This window comes from Ranitomeya imitator, chromosome 5 (assembly GCF_032444005.1).
Source record: "Ranitomeya imitator isolate aRanImi1 chromosome 5, aRanImi1.pri, whole genome shotgun sequence".
Classification (NCBI taxonomy): domain Eukaryota; kingdom Metazoa; phylum Chordata; class Amphibia; order Anura; family Dendrobatidae; genus Ranitomeya; species Ranitomeya imitator.
The window spans coordinates 110,393,761-110,416,361 of record NC_091286.1 but is presented as its reverse complement, the minus strand read 5'-3'; positions in this window follow the sequence as shown (position 1 = coordinate 110,416,361).

Genomic DNA, 22,601 nt, shown 5'->3' with positions numbered 1-22,601 from the left:
CCCTAACCCTAGCCCTAGCCCTAACCCTAGCCCTAACCCTAGCCCTAACCCTAGCCCTAACCCTAGCCCTAACCCTAACCCTAACCCTAACCCTAGCCCTAACCCTAGCCCTAACCCTAGCCCTAACCCTAACCCTAGCCCTAACCCTAGCTCTAACCCTAGCCCTAGCCCTAACCCTAGCCCTAACCCTAGCCCTAACCCTAACCATAATCCTAGCCCTAACCCTAGCCCTAATGGGAAAATGGAAATAAATACATTTTTTTTTATTTTTCCCTAACTAAGGGGGTGATGAAGGGGGGTTTGATTTACTTTTATAGCGAGTTTTTTAGCGGATTTTTATGATTGGCAGCCGTCACACACTGAAAGACCCTTTTTATTGCAAAAAATATTTTTTGCAATACCACATTTTGAGAGCTATAATTTTTCCATATTTTGGTCCACAGAGTCATGTGAGGTCTTGTTTTTTGCGGGACGAGTTGACGTTTTTATTGAAAAATTTTTGGGCACGTGACATTTTTTTATCGCTTTTTATTCCGATTTTTGTGAGGAAGAATGACCAAAAGCCAGCTATTCATGAATTTCTATTGGGGGAGGCGTTTATACCGTTCCGCGTTTGGTAAAATTGATAAATCAGTTTTATTCTTCGGGTCAATACGATTACAGCGATACCTCATTTATATCATTTTTTTATGGTTTGGTGCTTTTATACGATAAAAACTATTTTACAGAAAAAATAATTATTTTTGCATCGCTTTATTCTCAGGACTATAACTTTTTTATTTTTTTGCTGATGATGCTGTATGGCGGCTCTTTTTTTGCGGGACAATATGACGCTTTCAGCGGTACCATGGTTATTTATATCTGTCCTTTTGATCGCGTGTTATTCCACTTTTTGTTCGGCGGTATGCTAATAAAGCGTTGTTTTTTGCCTCGTTTTTTTTTTTTTTTCTTACGGTGTTTACTGAAGGGGTTAACTAGTGGGACAGTTTTATAGGTCGGGTCGTTACGGATGCGGCGATACTAAATATGTGTACTTTTATTGGTTTTTTTTTTTTATTTAGATGAAGAAATGTATTTATGGGAATAATATTTTTTTTTTTTTTTCATTATTTTGGAATATTTTTTTTTATTTTTTTTACACATTTGGAAAATTTTTTTTTTACTTTTTTACTTTGTCCCAGGGGGGGACATCACAGATCAGTGATCTGACAGTTTGCACAGCACTCTGTCAGATCACTGATCTGACATGCAGCGCTGCAGCCTTCACAGTGCCTGCTCTAAGCAGGCTCTGTGAAGCCACCTCCCTCCCTGCAGGACCCAGATCCGCGGCCATCTTGGATCTGGGGCTCGAGCAGGGAGGGAGGTGAGGAGACCCTCGCAGCAACGCGATCACATCGCGTTGCTGCGGGGGGCTCAGGGAAGCCCGCAGGGAGCCCCCTCCCTGCGCGGTGCTTCCCTGCACCGCCGGCACATCGCGATCATCTTTGATCGCGGTGTGCCAGGGGTTAATGTGCCGGGGGCGGTCCGTGACCGCTCCTGGCACATAGTGCCGGATGTCAGCTGCGATAAGCAGCTGACACCCGGCCGCGATCGGCCGCGCTCCCCCCGTGAGCGCGGCCGATCGGCTATGACGTACTATCCCGTCCAGGGTCAGATAAGCCCAGGGCACCTCGACGGGATAGTACGTCTAAGGTCACAGAGGGGTTAAAGCCGGTAATTCAATTACCGGCTTTTGCTATCTCCTTCCTAAACCCGACATGATATGAGACATGGTTTACATACAGTAAACCATCTCATATCCCCATTTGTTTTGCATATTCCACACTACTAATGTTAGTAGTGTGTATATGCAAAATTTGGCCGTTCTAGCTATTAAATTAAAGGGTTAAATGTCGGAAAATATTAGCGTGGGCTCCCGCGCAATTTTCTCCACCAGAGTAAAACGAAGAACCTAGAGTATGGAAATCAATATATATGATAAAACCTTGTGTGGGTGTGTAAAAAATACCCAAATAAAATACCCTATGAAATACCCTATTTTTTTACACACCCACACAAGGTTTTATCATATATATTGATTTCCATACTCTAGGTTCTTCGTTTTACTTTTACACCGAATGGTCTGCCATTCATGTATTAAGTGGTGGTCTTCTGGTACTTGCACATTTTGCACAATCTTTTTTTTTTATTATTACTATTTCAGCTCAGCTGTGGTTTTAATATTATCAGTTACTCGACCGACCGCTACTTCTGTTCCACTAATTTTCTCCGCCAGAGTAGTAAAGCCAGTGACTGAGGGCAGATATTAATAGCCTGGAGAGGGTCCATGGTTATTGGCCCCCCTGGCTAAAAACACCTGCCCCCAGCCACCCCAGAAAAGGCACATCTGGAAGATGCGCCTATTCTGGCACTTGGCCACTCTCTTCCCATTCCCGTGTAGCGGTGGGATATGGGGTAATGAAAAAAAAAAAAGCTGGCCTCCTCCACCCCATAATAGCCAGCCATCACTCACCATATTTCCCCGTCATCTAGGACAGCTCAATGAGTTGTTATGGAGGAGGGGGGAAAGTGTAACTATAGTCACCGGTAAATATAATTATTTTACATAGAAAAGCAATGTAGCTTTAAAGGGAAGCTGTCACCTAATTTTGGCCCTATAAACTGCTGCCACCGCCATCAGGGGCTTATCTACAGGATTCTGTAATGCTGTAGATAAGCCCCCGATGTAACCTGAAAAATAAGAAAAACAAGTTAGATTATGCTCACCCAGAGGCGGTCTGGTGCGGTCCGGTCCGATGGGCGTCGCAGAACCGGGTCCAGCACCTCTCATCTTCATGCGATCACGTCCTCTTCCATGCTGCTGTTGCGGCTCCTACGCAAGCGTAATTCTCTGCCCTGTTGAGGGAAGAGCAAAGCACTGCAGTGCGCAGGTGCCAGGAAAGGTCAGAGAAGCCCAGCGCCTGCGCACTGCAGTACTTTACTCTGCCATCAACAGGGCAAATCAATACGCCTTTGCAGGAGCCGCAACAGAAGCAAAGAAGAGGATGTCATCTCATGAAGATGAGAGGCGCCAGACACTGACCGCGACTCCCATCGAACCCGAACCGAACTGGGATCGCCCCTAGGTGAGTATAATCTAACTTGTTTTTCTTATCTTTCAAGTTTTATTAGGGGCTTATCTACAGCATTACAGAATGCTGTAGATAAGCCCCTGATGGCGGTGGTCGCAGTTTATAGGGCCAAAATTAGGTAACAGATTCCCTTTAAATGTTATGATTTAAAAAAAAACTGTCCTCCTCCACCCCTTACTAGCCAGCCATCACTAGCCACATTTCCACATCACCCAGAACAGCTCAATGAGTTATTATGAAGGAGGGGGAAAGTGTAACTATAGTCACCGGTAAATAAAATTACTGTATATACTGAGTATAAGTCGACCCGAGTATAAGCCGACCCCCCTAATTTTGCCGCAAAAAACTGGGAAAACTTAATGACACGAGTATAAGCCTAGGGTGGGAAATGCAGCAGCTACCGGTAAATGTCAAAAGTAAAAATAGATACCAATAAAAGTAAAATTAATTGAGACATCAGTAATTTAAGTGTTTTTGAATATCCATATTGAATCAGGAGCCCCATGTAATGCTCCATAAAGTTTATGATGGCCCCATAAGATGCTCCATATTAAAATATGCCCCATATAATCCTGCATAAAGGTTAATAATGGCCCATTAAGATGCTCCATAAAGATATTTGTCCCATATAGTGCTGCACAAACCTTGATAATGACCCCATAAGATGCTCCATACAGACACTTGCCCCATATAATGCTCCACAAACATTAATTATGGACCCATAAGATGCTCCATAAAGATATTTGCCCCATATAGTGCTGCACAAATGTTATGGCCCCATAAGATACTCCATACAGACATTTGCCCCATATAATGCTCCACAAATATTAATTATGGCCCCATAAGATGCTCCATAAAGATATTTGCCCCATATAGTGCTGCACAAACGTTATGGCCCCATAAGATACTCCATACAGACATTTGCCCCATATAGTGCTGTACAAACGTTAATTATGGCCCCATAAGATGCTCCATGCAGACATTTGCCCCATAGAATGCTCCACAAACGTTAATTATGGACCCATAAGATGCTCTATAAAGATATTTGCCCCATATAGTGCTGCACAAATGTTGATTATGGCCCCATACAGACACTTGCCCCCATATAGTGCTGCACAAACGTTAATTATGGCCCCATAAGATGCTCCATACAGACACTTACCCCATATAATGCTCCACAAACGTTTATTATGGACCCATAAGATGCTCCATACAGACACTTGCCCCATATAGTGCTGCACAAACGATTATGGCCCCATACAGACACTTGACCCCATATCGTGCTGCACAAACGTTATGGCCCCATAAGATGCTCCATGCAAACACTTGCCCCATTTGCTTATGCTGCGATAAAAAAAAAATCACATACTCACCTCTCCGTCGCTCAGGCCCCCGGCACTTTCAATATTCACCTGACTTCGTTCCGGCGCTGCTCCATCTTCAGCATCTTCTGCACTGACGTTCAGGCAGAGGGCGCGCACTAACCACGTCACCGCGCCCTCTGACCTGAGCGTCACTGCAGAAGATGGAGCAGCACCCGGAATGGGGAGCAGGTGAAAATCGCGCAGCGCTGCGCTCCCCCTCCCCGTTATACTCACCTGCTCCTGGCGCTGTGCAGCCCCTGCTTCCCCGGCGCCGCTGCTGTTTCTACTTGTACTGAGCGGTCATCTCTATGGGAGGTGGAGCCGCATATTCATTACTGTAATGAGCGGTACCATGTGACCGCTCACTACAGGAAGAAGCTGGGGTGTCAGGAAGCCAGGGACGTGCAGGGACCATGCCAGAAGCAGGTGAGTATAATTAGACAGTCCCCGCTTCCCTGCCGACCCCTTGGTATGACTCGAGTATAAGCGGAGAGGGGGACTTTCAGCCCCAAAAAATGGGCTGAAAATCTCAGCTTATACTCGCGTATGTACGGTATTTTACATAGCAAAGCAATATAGCTTTAAAAGCTATGATTTAAAAAAAACTGGCCTCCTCCACCCCTTTATAGCCAGCCATCACTCGACATATTTCCCCGTCATCCAGGACAGCTCAATGAGTTGGTATGGAGGAGGGGGAAAAGTGTAACTATAGTCACCGGAAGCCACCGGTAAATATAATTATTTTACATAGCAAAGCAATATAGCTTTAAATGCTATGATTTAAAAAAAAAAAAACTGGCCTCCTCCACCCCTTTATAGCCAGCCATCACTCGTCATATTTCCCCATCATCCAGGACAGCTCAATGAGTTGTTATGGAGGAGGGGGAAAAGTGTAACTATAGTCACCGGTAACCACCGGTAAATATAATTATTTTACATAGCAAAGCAATATAGCTTTAAATGCTATGATTTAAAAAAACAAAAAAAAAAACTGGCCTCTTCCACCCCTTAATAGCCAGCCATCACTCGCCATATTTCCCCGTCATCCAGGACAGCTCAATGAGTTGTTATTGAGGAGGGGGAAAAGTGTAACTATAGTCACCGGTAGCCACCGGTAAATATAATTATTTTACATAGCAAAGCAATATAGCTTTAAATGCTATGATTTAAAAAAAAAAAACTGGCCTCCTCCACCCCTTAATAGCCAGCCATTACTCGCCATATTTCCCCGTCATCCATGACAGCTCAATGAGTTGTTATGGAGGAGGGGGAAAAGTGTAACTATAGTCACAGGTAGCCACCGGTAAATATAATTATTTTACATAGCAAAGCAATATAGCTTTAAATGCTATGATTTAAAAAAAAAAAAAACTGGCCTCCTCCACCCCTTAATAGCCAGCCATCACTCACCATATTTCCCCGTCATCCAGGACAGCTGAATGAGTTGTTATGGAGGAGGGGGAAAAGTGTAACTATAGTCACCGGTAGCCACCGTTAGATATAATTATTTTACATAGCAAAGCAATATAGCTTTAAATGCTATGATTTAAAAAAAAACAAAAACTGGCCTCCTCCACACCTTAATAGCCAGCCATCACTCGCCATATTTCCCCGTCATCCAGGACAGCTCAATGAGTTGTTATGGAGGAGGGGGAAAAGTGTAACTATAGTCACCGGTAGCCACCGGTAGATATAATTATTTTACATAGCAAAGCAATATAGCTTTAAATGCATGGATAAAAAAAAAACAAAAAACTGGCCTCCTCCACCCCTTAATAGCCAGCCATCACTCACCATATTTCCCCGTCATCCAGGACAGCTCAATGAGTTGTTATGGAGGAGGGGGAAAAGTGTAACTATAGTCACCGGTAGCCACCGGTAAATATAATTATTTTACATAGCAAAGCAATATAGCTGTAAATGCTATGATTTAAAAAAAAAAAAAAAAACTGGCCTCCTCCACCCCTTAATAGCCAGCCATCACTCGCCATATTTCCCCGTCATCCAGGACAGCTGAATGAGTTGTTATGGAGGAGGGGGAAAAGTGTAACTATAGTCACCGGTAGCCACCGTTAGATATAATTATTTTACATAGCAAAGCAATATAGCTTTAAATGCTATGATTTAAAAAAAAAAAAACTGGCCTCCTCCACACCTTAATAGCCAGCCATCACTCGCCATATTTCCCCGTCATCCAGGACAGCTCAATGAGTTGTTATGGAGGAGGGGGAAAAGTGTAACTATAGTCACCGGTAGCCACCGGTAGATATAATTATTTTACATAGCAAAGCAATATAGCTTTAAATGCTATGATAAAAAAAAAAAAAAAACTGGCCTCCTCCACCCCTTAATAGCCAGCCATCACTCACCATATTTCCCCGTCATCCAGGACAGCTCAATGAGTTGTTATGGAGGAGGGGGAAAAGTGTAACTATAGTCACCGGTAGCCACCGGTAAATATAATTATTTTACATAGCAAAGCAATATAGCTGTAAATGCTATGATTTAAAAAAAAAAAAAAAAAACTGGCCTCCTCCACCCCTTAATAGCCAGCCATCACTCGCCATATTTCCCCATCATCCAGGACTGCTCAATGAGTTGTTATGGAGGAGGGGGAAAAGTGTAACTATAGTCACCGGTAGCCACCGGTAAATATAATTATTTTACATAGCAAAGCAATATAGCTTTAAATGCTATGATCAAAAAAAAAAAACTGGCCTCATCCACCCCTTAATATCCAGCCATCACTCACCATATTTCCCCGTCATCCAGGACAGCTCAATGAGTTGTTATGGAGGAGGGGGAAAAGTGTAACTATAGTCACCGGTATCCACCGGTAAATATAATTATTTTACATAGCAAAGCAATATAGCTTTAAATGCTATGATTTAAAAAAACAAAAAAAAACTGGCCTCCGCCACCCCTTAATAGCCAGCCATCACTCGCCATATTTCCCCGTTGTCCAGGACAGCTCAATGAGTTGTTATGGAGGAGGGGGAAAAGTGTAACTATAGTCACCGGTAGCCACCGGTAAATATAATTATTTTACATAGCAAAGCAATATAGCTTTAAATGCTATGATTTAAAAAAAAAAAAAATACTGGCCTCCTCCACCCCTTAATAGCCAGCCATTACTCGCCATATTTCCCCGTCATCCAGGACAGCTCAATGAGTTGTTATGGAGGAGGGGGAAAAGTGTAACTATAGTCACCGGTAGCCACCGGTAAATATAATTATTTTACATAGCAAAGCAATATAGCTTTAAATGCTATGATAAAAAAAAAAACTGGCCTCCTCCACCCCTTAATAGCCAGCCATCACTCGCCATATTTCCCCGTCATCCAGGACAGCTCAATGAGTTGTTATGGAGGAGGGGGAAAAGTGTAACTATAGTCACCGGTAGCCACCGGTAAATATAATTATTTTACATAGCAAAGCAATATAGCTTTAAATGCTATGATTTAAAAAAAAAAAAAAAACTGGCCTCCTCCACCCCTTAATAGCCAGCCATCACTCGCCATATTTCCCCGTCATCCAGGACAGCTGAATGAGTTGTTATGGAGGAGGGGGAAAAGTGTAACTATAGTCACCGGTAGCCACCGTTAGATATAATTATTTTACATAGCAAAGCAATATAGCTTTAAATGCTATGATTTAAAAAAAAAAAAAACTGGCCTCCTCCACACCTTAATAGCCAGCCATCACTCGCCATATTTCCCCGTCATCCAGGACAGCTCAATGAGTTGTTATGGAGGAGGGGGAAAAGTGTAACTATAGTCACCGGTAGCCACCGGTAGATATAATTATTTTACATAGCAAAGCAATATAGCTTTAAATGCTATGATAAAAAAAAAAAAAAAAACTGGCCTCCTCCACCCCTTAATAGCCAGCCATCACTCGCCATATTTCCCCATCATCCAGGACTGCTCAATGAGTTGTTATGGAGGAGGGGGAAAAGTGTAACTATAGTCACCGGTAGCCACCGGTAAATATAATTATTTTACATAGCAAAGCAATATAGCTTTAAATGCTATGATCAAAAAAAAAAAACTGGCCTCATCCACCCCTTAATATCCAGCCATCACTCACCATATTTCCCCGTCATCCAGGACAGCTCAATGAGTTGTTATGGAGGAGGGGGAAAAGTGTAACTATAGTCACCGGTATCCACCGGTAAATATAATTATTTTACATAGCAAAGCAATATAGCTTTAAATGCTATGATTTAAAAAAACAAAAAAAAACTGGCCTCCGCCACCCCTTAATAGCCAGCCATCACTCGCCATATTTCCCCGTTGTCCAGGACAGCTCAATGAGTTGTTATGGAGGAGGGGGAAAAGTGTAACTATAGTCACCGGTAGCCACCGGTAAATATAATTATTTTACATAGCAAAGCAATATAGCTTTAAATGCTATGATTTAAAAAAAAAAAAAATACTGGCCTCCTCCACCCCTTAATAGCCAGCCATTACTCGCCATATTTCCCCGTCATCCAGGACAGCTCAATGAGTTGTTATGGAGGAGGGGGAAAAGTGTAACTATAGTCACCGGTAGCCACCGGTAAATATAATTATTTTACATAGCAAAGCAATATAGCTTTAAATGCTATGATAAAAAAAAAAACTGGCCTCCTCCACCCCTTAATAGCCAGCCATCACTCGCCATATTTCCCCGTCATCCAGGACAGCTCAATGAGTTGTTATGGAGGAGGGGGAAAAGTGTAACTATAGTCACCGGTAGCCACCGGTAAATATAATTATTTTACATAGCAAAGCAATATAGCTTTAAATGCTATGATAAAAAAAAAAAACTGGCCTCCTCCACCCCTTAATAGCCAGCCATCACCCACCATATTTCCCCGTCATCCAGGACAGCTCAATGAGTTGTTATGGAGGAGGGGGAAAAGTGTAACTATAGTCACCGGTAGCCACCGGTAAATATAATTATTTTACATAGCAAAGCAATATAGCTTTAAATGCTATGATTTAAAAAAAACAAAAAAAAAACTGGCCTCCTCCACCCCTTAATAGCCAGCCATCACTCGCCATATTTCCCCGTCATCCAGGACAGCTCAATGAGTTGTTATGGAGGAGGGGGAAAAGTGTAACTATAGTCACCGGTAGCCACCGGTAAATATAATTATTTTACATAGCAAAGCAATATAGCTTTAAATGCTATGATTTAAAAAAAAAAAAAATACTGGCCTCCTCCACCCCTTAATAGCCAGCCATTACTCGCCATATTTCCCCGTCATCCAGGACAGCTCAATGAGTTGTTATGGAGGAGGGGGAAAAGTGTAACTATAGTCACCGGTAGCCACCGGTAAATATAATTATTTTACATAGCAAAGCAATATAGCTTTAAATGCTATGATAAAAAAAAAAACTGGCCTCCGCCACCCCTTAATAGCCAGCCATCACTCGCCATATTTCCCCGTCATCCAGGACAGCTCAATGAGTTGTTATGGAGGAGGGGGAAAAGTGTAACTATAGTCACCGGTAGCCACCGGTAAATATAATTATTTTACATAGCAAAGCAATATAGCTTTAAATGCTATGATAAAAAAAAAAAACTGGCCTCCTCCACCCCTTAATAGCCAGCCATCACCCACCATATTTCCCCGTCATCCAGGACAGCTCAATGAGTTGTTATGGAGGAGGGGGAAAAGTGTAACTATAGTCACCGGTAGCCACCGGTAAATATAATTATTTTACATAGCAAAGCAATATAGCTTTAAATGCTATGATTTAAAAAAAACAAAAAAAAAACTGGCCTCCTCCACCCCTTAATAGCCAGCCATCACTCGCCATATTTCCCCGTCATCCAGGACAGCTCAATGAGTTGTTATGGAGGAGGGGGAAAAGTGTAACTATAGTCACCGGTAGCCACCGGTAAATATAATTATTTTACATAGCAAAGCAATATAGCTTTAAATGCTATGATTTAAAAAAAAAACAAAAAAAAACTGGCCTCCGCCACCCCTTAATAGCCAGCCATCACTCGCCATATTTCCCCGGTTGTCCAGGACAGCTCAATGAGTTGTTATGGAGGAGGGGGAAAAGTGTAACTATAGTCACCGGTAGCCACCGGTAAATATAATTATTTTACATAGCAAAGCAATATAGCTTTAAATGCTATGATTTAAAAAAAAAAAAATACTGGCCTCCTCCACCCCTTAATAGCCAGCCATTACTCGCCATATTTCCCCGTCATCCAGGACAGCTCAATGAGTTGTTATGGAGGAGGGGGAAAAGTGTAACTATAGTCACCGGTAGCCACCGGTAAATATAATTATTTTACATAGCAAAGCAATATAGCTTTAAATGCTATGATAAAAAAAAAAAAAAACTGGCCTCCTCCACCCCTTAATAGCCAGCCATCACTCACCATATTTCCCCGTCATCCAGGACAGCTCAATGAGTTGTTATGGAGGAGGGGGAAAAGTGTAACTATAGTCACCGGTAGCCACCGGTAAATATAATTATTTTACATAGCAAAGCAATATAGCTTTAAATGCTATGATAAAAAAAAAAAAAAACTGGCCTCCTCCACCCCTTAATAGCCAGCCATCACTCACCATATTTCCCCGTCATCCAGGACAGCTCAATGAGTTGTTATGGAGGAGGGGGAAAAGTGTAACTATAGTCACCGGTAGCCACCGGTAAATATAATTATTTTACATAGCAAAGCAATATAGCTTTAAATGCTATGATAAAAAAAAAAAAACTGGCCTCCTCCACCCCTTAATAGCCAGCCATCACTCGCCATATTTCCCCGTCATCCAGGACAGCTCAATGAGTTGTTATGGAGGAGGGGGAAAAGTGTAACTATAGTCACCGGTAGCCACCGGTAAATATAATTATTTTACATAGCAAAGCAATATAGCTTTAAATGCTATGATTTAAAAAAAAAAAAAATATTGGCCTCCTCCACCCCTTAATAGCCAGCCATTACTCGCCATATTTCCCCGTCATCCAGGACAGCTCAATGAGTTGTTATGGAGGAGGGGGAAAAGTGTAACTATAGTCACCGGTAGCCACCGGTAAATATAATTATTTTACATAGCAAAGCAATATAGCTTTAAATGCTATGATAAAAAAAAAAAAAAAAAAAACTGGCCTCCTCCACCCCTTAATAGCCAGCCATCACTCGCCATATTTCCCCGTCATCCAGGACAGCTCAATGAGTTGTTATGGAGGAGGGGGAAAAGTGTAACTATAGTCACCGGTAGCCACCGGTAAATATAATTATTTTACATAGCAAAGCAATATAGCTTTAAATGCTATGATTTAAAAAAAAAAAAAAAAAAACTGGCCTCCTCCACCCCTCAATAGCCAGCCATCACTGTCCTGTCACCAGCCTCCTCTCACCAACATACACCAGCAGCCTCTATTATATACAATATATACAATATATACAATACACTATATACAATATATACATAAACCAGCACAGCCTCCCGTCATCAGCCTCCTCTCACCAGTATATAGCAGCAGCATCCCGTCACCAGTCTTCTCTCACCAGTATGAGGCCGGTTTCACAAGTCAGTGGCTCCGGTACGTGAGGTGACAGGAATGAATAATCTTTTTTTTTTCTTTCCCCTTAAAAATAAAGTTTGTGCGTCCCCTTCCGCCTCCCATCTCTGTGCGCCCCACCCCCCACCCGGTTGCCAGGAAATACTCACCGACACCCAGCTCCAGCGATGTCTCCTCTCATCGGCTGCAGCCTTTGCTGTGTGAGCGGTCACGTGGTCCCGCTCATTACAGTGAGGAATATGCGCATATTCCTCACTGTAATGAGCAGGACCACGTGACCGCTCACGCAGCACAGGCTGCAGCCGCTGAGAGGAGACATCGCTGGAGCTGGGTGTCGGTGAGTATTTCCTGGCAAGTGGGGGGGGGGGGGAACACAGGGGATGGGAGGTGGGAGGGGATGCACAAACTTTATTTTTAAGGGAGAAGAAAAAAAAATTATTCATTCATTCTCTCCAGCGAACGCTGCTGGGAAGAAGGAATGAATACCGGCTTCAGCACCGCACGCAGAGGACAGCGCTTAACTGTAGCGCTGTCTCCTGCACGGTCCGTGTGGTCCTCAGACGGCACACGGGCGGCACACGACTGCCGCACGTGTGCCACACTGATGTGCTACGTAAGCACACGGACACGGATAATTCCGGTACCGATTTTTCTGGTACCGGAATTATCTGGACGTGTGGGACAGGCCTGAAGCAGTAGCCTCCCCTGTCACCAACCTACTCTCACCAGTATACAGCAGCAGCCTCTATTATACACAATATATGCAATATATACAATATATGCACAATATATACAATGCACTATATACAATATATACATAAACCAGCACAGCCTCCCGTCACCAGCCTCCTCTCACTATTTTACAGCACAGCTTCCCCTGTCATCAGCCTCCTCTCACCAGTATACAGCAGCAGCCTCTATTATAAACAATATATGCAATATATACAATATATGTACAATATATACAATACACTATATACAATATATACATAAACCAGCACAGCCTCCTGTCACCAGCCTCCTCTCACTATTTTACAGCACAGCTTCCCCTGTCACCAGCCTCCTCCATCAGTATGCAGCAGCAGCATCCCGTCACCAGCCTCCTCTCACCAGTATGAAGCAGTAGCCTCCCCTGTCACCAGCCTCCTCTCACCAGTATACAGCAGCAGCCTCTATTATACACAATATATGCAATATATACAATACACTATATACAATATATACATAAACCAGCACAGCCTCCCGTCACCAGCCTCCTCTCATTATTTTACAGCACAGCTTCCCCTGTCATCAGCCTCCTCTCACCAGTATACAGCAGCAGCGTCCCGTCACCTGACTTCTCTTACCAATATACAGCAGCGGCCTCCCATCACCAGACTCCTCTCACCAGTATACAGCACAGCCTCCCGTCACCAGCCTCCTCTCACCATTATACAGCACAACCTCCCCTGTCACCAGCCTCCTCTCACCAGTATATAGCACAGCCTCCCGTCACCAGCCCCCTCTCACCAGTATATAGCACAGCCTCCCGTCACCAGCCTCCTCTCAGTATTATACAGCACAGCTTCCCCTGTCATCAGCGTCCTCTCACCAGTATATAGCAGCAGCACCCCGTCACAAGCCTTCTCTCACCAGTATGAAGCAGTAGCCTCCCCTGTCACCAGCCTCCTCTCACCAGTATACAGCAGCAGCCTCTATTATACACAATATATGCAATATATACAATACACTATATACAATATATACATAAACCAGCACAGCCTCCCATCACCAGCCTCCTCTCACCAGCATATAGCAGCAGCCTCCCATCACCAGCCTCCTCTCACCAGCATATAGTAGCAGCCTCCCATCACCAGCCTTCTCTCACCAGTATACAGCACATCCTCCCCTGTCACCAGCCTCCTCTCCCCATTATACAGCTCAACCTTCACTGTCACCAGCCTCCTCTCACCAGAATACAGCAGCAGCCTCCCATCACCAGCCTCCTCTCACCAGTATACAGCACATCCTCCCCGTCACCAGCCTCCTCTCACAAGCATACAGCAGCAGCCTCCCATCACCAGCCTTCTCTCACCAGTATACAGCACATCCTCCCCTGTCACCAGCGTCCTCTCACCAGCATATAGCAGCAGCCTCCCATCACCAGCCTTCTCTCACCAGTATACAGCACATCCTCCCCTGTCACCAGCCTCCTCTCACCAGCATATAGCAGCAGCCTACCATCACCAGCCTTCTCTCACCAGTATACAGCACATCCTCCCCTGTCACCAGCGTCCTCTCACCAGTAGCATCCGGATGTTCTTCTTAGGGCTTAGGAAGACAGCTTGCTCTGGTGGTATTAAAGAGCTGGTGGATGGTTTGGGGTTTTCCAGCTGATGTTGGTAAATGAAAACCCCGTGAATAAGGCCTGGTGGTCTGCTGAGAGGGCTTCGTTGTTAGCCTCTGCTGCTTCCAGAATTTGGAGATGGAATGGCCTGGAGCCACGCTGGATGTTACTTGGCTATAAGAGAAAAAGAAAGCACAAGGTTATTACATGAGAATAGTATATAGTAAAGTTCAGGAAAGCTGGAGGCCCTCTACATACTGTAAGCCAACCAATGATCGGCAGATTTTGTCACTTTCTCCCGATCATTTAACATGTATGGAGACTTCTCATCTCTCCACTGACAAATATGACCTCAGATTCATTACCTTCGTAAACTAAATATTAGTGGTTTAAGCCTCATTCCAGCATAGTAATGAGCCTAAGACCAGCCCCCTTCACTCTTATTAGTAACATTACAAATTTGAAAAAAGAGATTAAATCTATGTGAAACTATCAATCTATGAGTCTGTATAAAACATCTCCTCCAATACTTACTGGCACAGGAACATGTGGGGGACACATTCTAAGGGATTCCACCGCGTCCCAGTCAATACGCTGGAAAAACCTATGGGCTCTGATGTTACCATTCACTCCAAGACGCCTGGCAGGATCTTCCCGGAGGAGCTGCAAAAGAAGAAAAAAAAATGACATTTATATAACAGCTTAATAAATAACATTGAAATAAAAAAATAAACTTTGTTTAATTTATATATTAGTGTTTTTATTCTGCAATCTACAATATTACATGATAGGTAATTCATACCATTGCTACATCCATAAAATATATTGAACTCGTAAACCCTTGATCTACCCTGAGATTGGGACATTTATCTTCCATCAACAGAGCTGCATATAATACTGACCTTTTTAATGATGTTTTTCGCCTCTTCGCTGGAAGCCTTGAACAGTCCTCGATGGTATTTGGACCTGCTGGTAACCATAATGTTCAAAATGATGCCAAATGCGTACCAGTCTACCCCAGCATTGTACTCATCTGCAGCCAGCATCTCGGGAGCAATGAAGCCCGGTGTTCCAGCGTATTCGGTGGCTGTCCGGTCTCCATAGATGTTCTCAAGTGCCAGTCCGAAGTCAGCAATCTTTATATGGCCCGTCGCAGCCACCAAGATGTTAGAGGGCTTGAGATCTCTGTGAAGAAGAAGACAAATGGATTCTTATCGGGGTCCATTCTATAATTATCAGTAATGCTGTGTATAGTTATAAGCCCCACTGGTGCTGGAGGATTATATGTATTTCTAGTTACCGGTGGACGATGCCCTTAGAATGCAGGTATTGAATTCCGCACACAAGTTCGGCGGCGTAGAATCTGGCAGAAAGAAAAGAGTACAGAATAATTAGTGAATGAGAAAGTCAGAAATATATACTGCTCAATAAACTAGACAGGCAAAACTTTTCAGTGTTTTATACATATATTTATTATATGCATATATTTATTATTATTTTATTTTTATTTATTTTTTTGGTTATGATCCAGTAGGGAATTCACATATATTGTACTAATTATAGTTCACCTGGACCTGCTCAACTGAATATTAGTAACACAGGTATTAATGGCCAATCCCAATAATAAGGAAAAAAATTGCTCTTAAAAGTGTAACATATCCACCGATCACTTTTTATCTTCTACAAATAAAGGTTTCTGTCTAATTAGATTTATCTAATTTATTTTGGGGTCTTATTTATGGAGAACTTCCTGGTATATGGGACATGTCCATTACCTGAGTAGTGTAATTACTGACCATAGTATAAGTAAAAGACATCCCATATATCCACTCCAGAACTCCATGTGTTAATAATAGTAAGCTGTGAAACAGATTTGTGCGTGATTATATACTAATAATTAAAGAGGTTGTCCACTACTTTAACATTGATGACCTATACTTAGAATATGTCATCAATGTCTAAGCCAGAGGTCCCCAACGTTTCTGACCTTGAGAGCCACATTCAGCTCTGACAGAGGGTCGTGAGCCACATCCTGCCTTGAGAGAGGGTCGCAAAGCCACATTCAACTCCTGCCCCCTCACAATAATGGCAACCAAAGCCCCCATTACAGTCAAAATGGTAACGAAAGCTTTTCCACAAAAATCACCCCAAAGAAGTATACAAAGATCCAGGGGATCCCACAATACCCCCATTCAGTATTCTCCTATAAAGGACTCTCAAGACACTGTCACATCCAGCTTCAAACACCTCCTCTGACAGGTGGTGTCATCTTGTCTCCAGCGTACCATACTTAAATTACCTCAAAACCCCTAAGACCAGTACATGTTCATCCAGATCTGCTCTTCTGTGCAGGGCTGCTCACAAAATTCACCATATTCAGATGTGCTCTTCATACCTGCTAGAACTGGAACTAATGTACCAAGCTGGCAGACAGCCGCGAGCCACAATTCATGGGACCGCGAGCCACATGTGGCTCCCGAGCTACATGTTGGGGACCCCTGGTCTAAGCGGTGGGGGTCTGACGCCCAGCACCCCATGGATCAGCTGTTTGTGGCTGGAAAGGACCAGTGATGGAGCTGCACAGCACAGGTCCCTCTGCTGCATAGTGTCCGCAGTCGTGTAATGCACATCTACCACCTACTGATTTGAATAGGAGGCAGATGTGCAGTACCCGGCCACGACCACTATGCGGTATATGAAGCTATGCTCTGCAGTTCCCTAACTGGTCAGTTTTGGCCACAACCGACACCGTGAACAGCTGATTGACGCCCACCAATCAGATGTTGATGACCTACCATCATATCACTAAACTGAAAGGAGATGAGCTGCAATACCATACACAACCTGTGGACAGGTGTGGTGTAGTGGAAAAAGAGCTATTTTTTCCTAAGTGTGTTCCTAATAACAGCCCTGTGAGTGGAAGATGAGAATTTACCCAAACCTTAGTGCTAACACAATCTAATCAATCTAGTCAGTCTCGGTTAGAAAATGCATATCTGTATTGCTTAGACCATGACTACTGTACCGTGCACTTGGGATGTTAAGAGGCCCCTTCCTTATCAGGAGATGGTGGAATTCGCCACAGGTGATATACTCCATCCCAAGAAGCAGAAGCTCCTGTCAGACAAGACGTAGAAATCAGTTTCAATAATAAAATCATTGTAGCCTCCATACATTTACTAACACTCAATAATCAGTTATTTAGTCTGTATAGTGATAGACATTTTGATGAGAATCAAATTTGGATTTTCTATACCCATATAGAAAATAAATGTACATATAAAGGATGTGATCACTTTTCATTGTTATGTTGACTTCTGCATTTCTCACCATTGTGAAGTGCTCATTAAGAATGACATCCATAGGGGTGGACAAATGACTTCAGATTTTGGGAGCCAGTTGGACCACTCCAAGATTTTCCATGGACTTCAATCGAGAAACCCAAAAAGTTACCCATCAGCATCATATTTGTAGGCACATTGCCTGGTTCCCAGGGTTTGTCCAGTGTTCCCACAGTAGGTGACAGCTACACATACAAGGAGCATGACGTTAACATGTTTTCAATGCTGAAATGTTAACAACACCATGTGTAAATGTGGATATGTTCTGTGCATATAGATGAGTGCACTTTATGATTTATCCAATATTAATGAAGAGGTCACAATTTTACCTTGGTCTGAAAGGCGAATGTGCCATGAAGAAGGAATGGGCTGCCAGATGCAAGCTGTAACACACGCCGCTCCACCATCGCGCGCTCCTCTCCTTCAGCTAGCAGGTTCCTCTTTGTGATGACTTTAACCGCAAATTGCTGGTGGGTGTATCGATCTTCCGCCAGTACCACCTAGAAAACAATGGTCATTTGTTGGTGACCTTCATTATAGGGATTGTCCAGCCTTGTGGTACAAGCCAACCGTCACTGTGTGTGACTACAGACTAGTGAGGATTCTCCAGTGTTAATAATAATCTTTATTTTTATATAGCGCTAACATATTCCGCAGTGCTTTACAGTTTTGCACACATTATCATCACTGTCCCCAATGGGGCTCACAATCTAAATTCCCTATCAGTATGTCTTTGGAAAGTGGGAGGAAACCGGAGAACCCATAGTAAACCCACGCAAACACGGGGAGAACATACAAACTCCTTGCAGATGTTGTCCAAGGTGGGATTAGAACCCAGGACTCCAGCGCTGCAAGGCTGCAGTGCTAACCACTGAGCTACCGTGCTGCCCCTGTGTTGGAAGTGGGTGGTCATTTATTCAGCCTCGCTCAATTCACTTGTATATTTTGCATGTCTTCTTTTATGTTCCCGCCGTTCCTAGCACCGGCACTGGCATCAGAGAATGTTGACAGCACGCACATTGCACTCTGCAGTCATATAGCGTGACTAGTAACTAGAATTACCTATTAAAGATAGGAAGCTAAAGGATTATTTCTATATTAGCCATGAATGATTGAGTCAGGAATATCTCCAACTCCAGAGCTGGTCGGCATTATTTCTGTCAGCATGAAAAGCTGACATGAGAATCATTATGAAGAGACTGTGTGGGGATGCACAACTGTACTTAGATGATGGTGGTATCAAAGTCCATGGTGCAGGTCTAAAAGTGTTGCATTTCCTAGGCTGAATGCATTTTTTACCTGGGTACCACCAGCAGCACCCACCACAGAGCCATTTACCAATCTTTACTGCCTGATTATACACTTATTATTGTAACCCAGTTGTGAAACCAGTTATGATCCTGGTTGTGGCTTGTGGGCAGCTTTGTAACTGAGCCAAGATGAGGGTTTGGTGGAGCAGGCCGCTTCCTAAGCATAATTAAAGGGGTTATGAGATACAAATATCCTGTATATATATATCTACTTTTACTAATGTGACTGACAGCGACTCTGCACTGATGCACTGGCTGAGCGGCTGTCAGTCAGTGCCAGGACTTGTAGCCCCTGTTAACTGTGTACTGAGAGATGGCTAAAGCTGCATCTCTATGACTGAAAGCTCCTAAGAGGAATAAGGTTTATTTCCTCCTGACAGCCGTGCTTTCACTGCAAATGGGTTTAAAGCAGCAGATTAATGCCACAGCTGCAGGTTAATAGCATTTTTCACATGAAAGATTCACTTTAAATAGTTTCATATAACTAATTGCATTCTGTGTCCATGTAGGCTGATAAAGCTGTAAACGTGAGAGTATGATGAGCACTGCCCTCTGAGGCAAGTAGATTATTTCACAGCTGTTATGCAGAACAGAAGCAGTCCCGATTCTGTTTAAGTTGTGCTATTTAATTAAAGTTTCCATTGACAAACCAAAAAAAAATATTGTTTTTCTAATACCTATTTTTTTACGTACAGTTCCACATTAGAGAGGCTGGCCTCCATTTTTTCATAATATGCCACAAGGGGTTGCGCCATGAAGAAAAAATATGTTTAGTCAAGAGATCATGAACTAAAAATAAACTCCACAATTGGATGTGTTTTAAAAAAATGTTCCTGTGCTGAGATAATCTTATAATTGTGCCTCTGCTGTGTACGGTGTAATGGCTGTGTCTGTCCATACAGGAACATAGTCTGATTACACCACATCTCCTGGGCCAGGGAGGAAGCAAAGGAGAGTATACACACAGGACAGCAGGGGATCACAGCTGATTCTTTCTTTTATGTAAAATATTGTTTTAAAACAGGCAGGGAAATGTTTTACCTCACAAAAAGAGACAGCTGTGATTCGCTGCTGTAATGTCTATGTGGCACCCCAGGAGTCCGGTTGCCGCAGTTGCATTGCCTCCCTCACAGGGGATTATTTCATGCCTGGAAGCAAAGAGGGGTCCCCTTAGCAGGTAACAGCATGCAACACCTTTCCTGACTCCAAACCAGAAGAGGAAGCTCTAAACCTGGTTTCAGGGGAGCTCCCCTATAAATTCTGGCCTGGGGGTGGGGTTAGTCAGTTAGTCTTAGTGTGTGAGTCTGAGATGATGGAAGAGGAGGCAAGTGATGAGAACCTGAGGGATTGGAGCTGCAACTGAGCTCACCCGAGGACTGAGCGCCACTGGAGTCCGTGGTTGTGTGGGAACTGCAGGCCCAGCAACCAAAACCGGAGAGCAGGAGATTTCAAGTCTCCTTGCCCCAGCTGATACCCTGAGGCACAGCAGCATACTAGAGCCTAGAGTCACCACGAGGGAGTGACAACTGGAACAGGCTCAAGCAGCCTGCCATGCGTGGAATGTTCTATTTCATGGACAGACAGTAATAGGGACTTGTGGAAAGTTTAAGGCATCAAGGACCTAGGGAGCAGCACAGAGGGAAGACCTCCAAATCCACCTGGCTAGGCGGATCCTGAAATATGCTGTACATGTGCTGTAAACATAACCAAGGACCAAGGTGGACGAAGCTTCCAGAGCGAAACGCGCGTCGGGTGTTGTGGGTACCTAGATACCTACACTCTGTGGTAAATATGCTTTGCTGTACTTGACTTTTTTATGCATTGCCTATACCTGGTTTCATTAGCAGGACTTATGGTCCGGAATATGTGACACTCTCATTATCCTTGGTCTCTGTTATATACAGGGATACTCTGTGTCTAATCCAACTTTGTGGCTTATTATGTTTACAGCACATGCACTTTATTTATAGATATATAGATACTTTGTATACTTCTATTAATTGGACAATACCATAGAGATCAGTCATTGGTCAGCAATCAGAAAAATGTTTGAGATTTCACCACCGCCGCAAGGTAAGCAGCGATCACTGGATAGTCAGGGGTTATAAACATTGGTGATATATTTTTAATCTAATCCCTGCTATTATAATTATTTTTAATTATTATTATTTTTTAATCCTGGACAATATTTTTAATAAATGTCATTCTCAGCACACACACAACATACACTATATTTGCACATACCTATGTACATGCAGATGTACAATAAGTACAGTGCCTTAAAAAAATGTTCATACCCTGTGAACTTTTCCACATTTTTAAAAAGTTTTTCACAAAGTTGCAAGTATTTGTGACATGTAAAGGTAATGATATATGGTTTCCTTAATATTTTAAAAATATAATTCTGAAAATTATGATGTGCATTTCTATTCAGCCACCCTAATACTTTGTAGGATCACCTTTCACTGCAATTACTTCTGCAAATCTTTTGGACTATATCTCTACCAGCTTTGATCATCTAGATGCTGAACCTTTTGCCCTTTCGTCTTTGCAAACGCACTCTAGCTCAGTGATATTGGATGGAGAGCATGTGGGAACAGCAGCTATCAAGTCTTGCCACAGATTCTTGATGGGATTTATGTGTGGACTATGACTGGGCCATTCTAAATCATCCCATTGTAGCTCTGGTAGTATGTTTAGGGTTGTTGTTCTGCTGGAAGGTGAACATTCTCCCCAGTCTCATGTTTTTTGCAGCCTTTAACAGGTTTTCCTCCAGGATTCTACTGTATTTAGCTTCATCCATCTTTTGATTAACTCTGGCCAGGTTCCCTATACCTGAAAAAAAATGAGGATCTCCGCAGCATAATGCCATCACCACCATGTTTGATGGTGTGGATGGTGTTTTCAAGGTGATCTGCAGTATATGTTTTCCTCCACAAATAGTGTTTTACACTTAACCAAAAAAGCTCAACTTTGGTCTCATCTGACCAGAGCACCTTCTTCCACATTCAATGTAGGGGACAGCGCTAGCATGTGGATGATGCTGCTCTGGTCACATATTTGCATGTAGAGTTTCTACGGCAGCTGTCACTTCTGAATGATGTTGTTTATACAGGTGCCTGTCCCACACTTGCACAGCCAACAGGATCATGCTCCTGTATTGAAAAATACATGCTGTAATTTGCTGGCCATGCAAGTTTCCAAGGTGCAGGCACCTGTGGGGAAAACATCAGTAGCGCCTCCAACTTCCTAGAGGCTCCAGAAAAACACTTTAACACACTGTAGACTACCAGAAAACACTATTGCATTGATATAAGTAGTAATACATTTGGAAACCGCCGCTTCCACCTCTCACAGAAACATCCGAATCTGAGGATCTAAGATGCTATTAACAGTGTTATGCCGTACTTCACTTATGACCTTACATTGTACGGCAAACAATACACAATCTGCTCTCCTAGTGTTGAAGGTTCTTACCTTTCCAAAACTTCCCCGGCCAAGCACCTGATGAAAATTGAATCTCTTGATGTTGTCAGAGATTGTGCTGCCGGGGAGAGATGGCCTCTCACCACTGTCTCCTAAAAGGGGAAACAG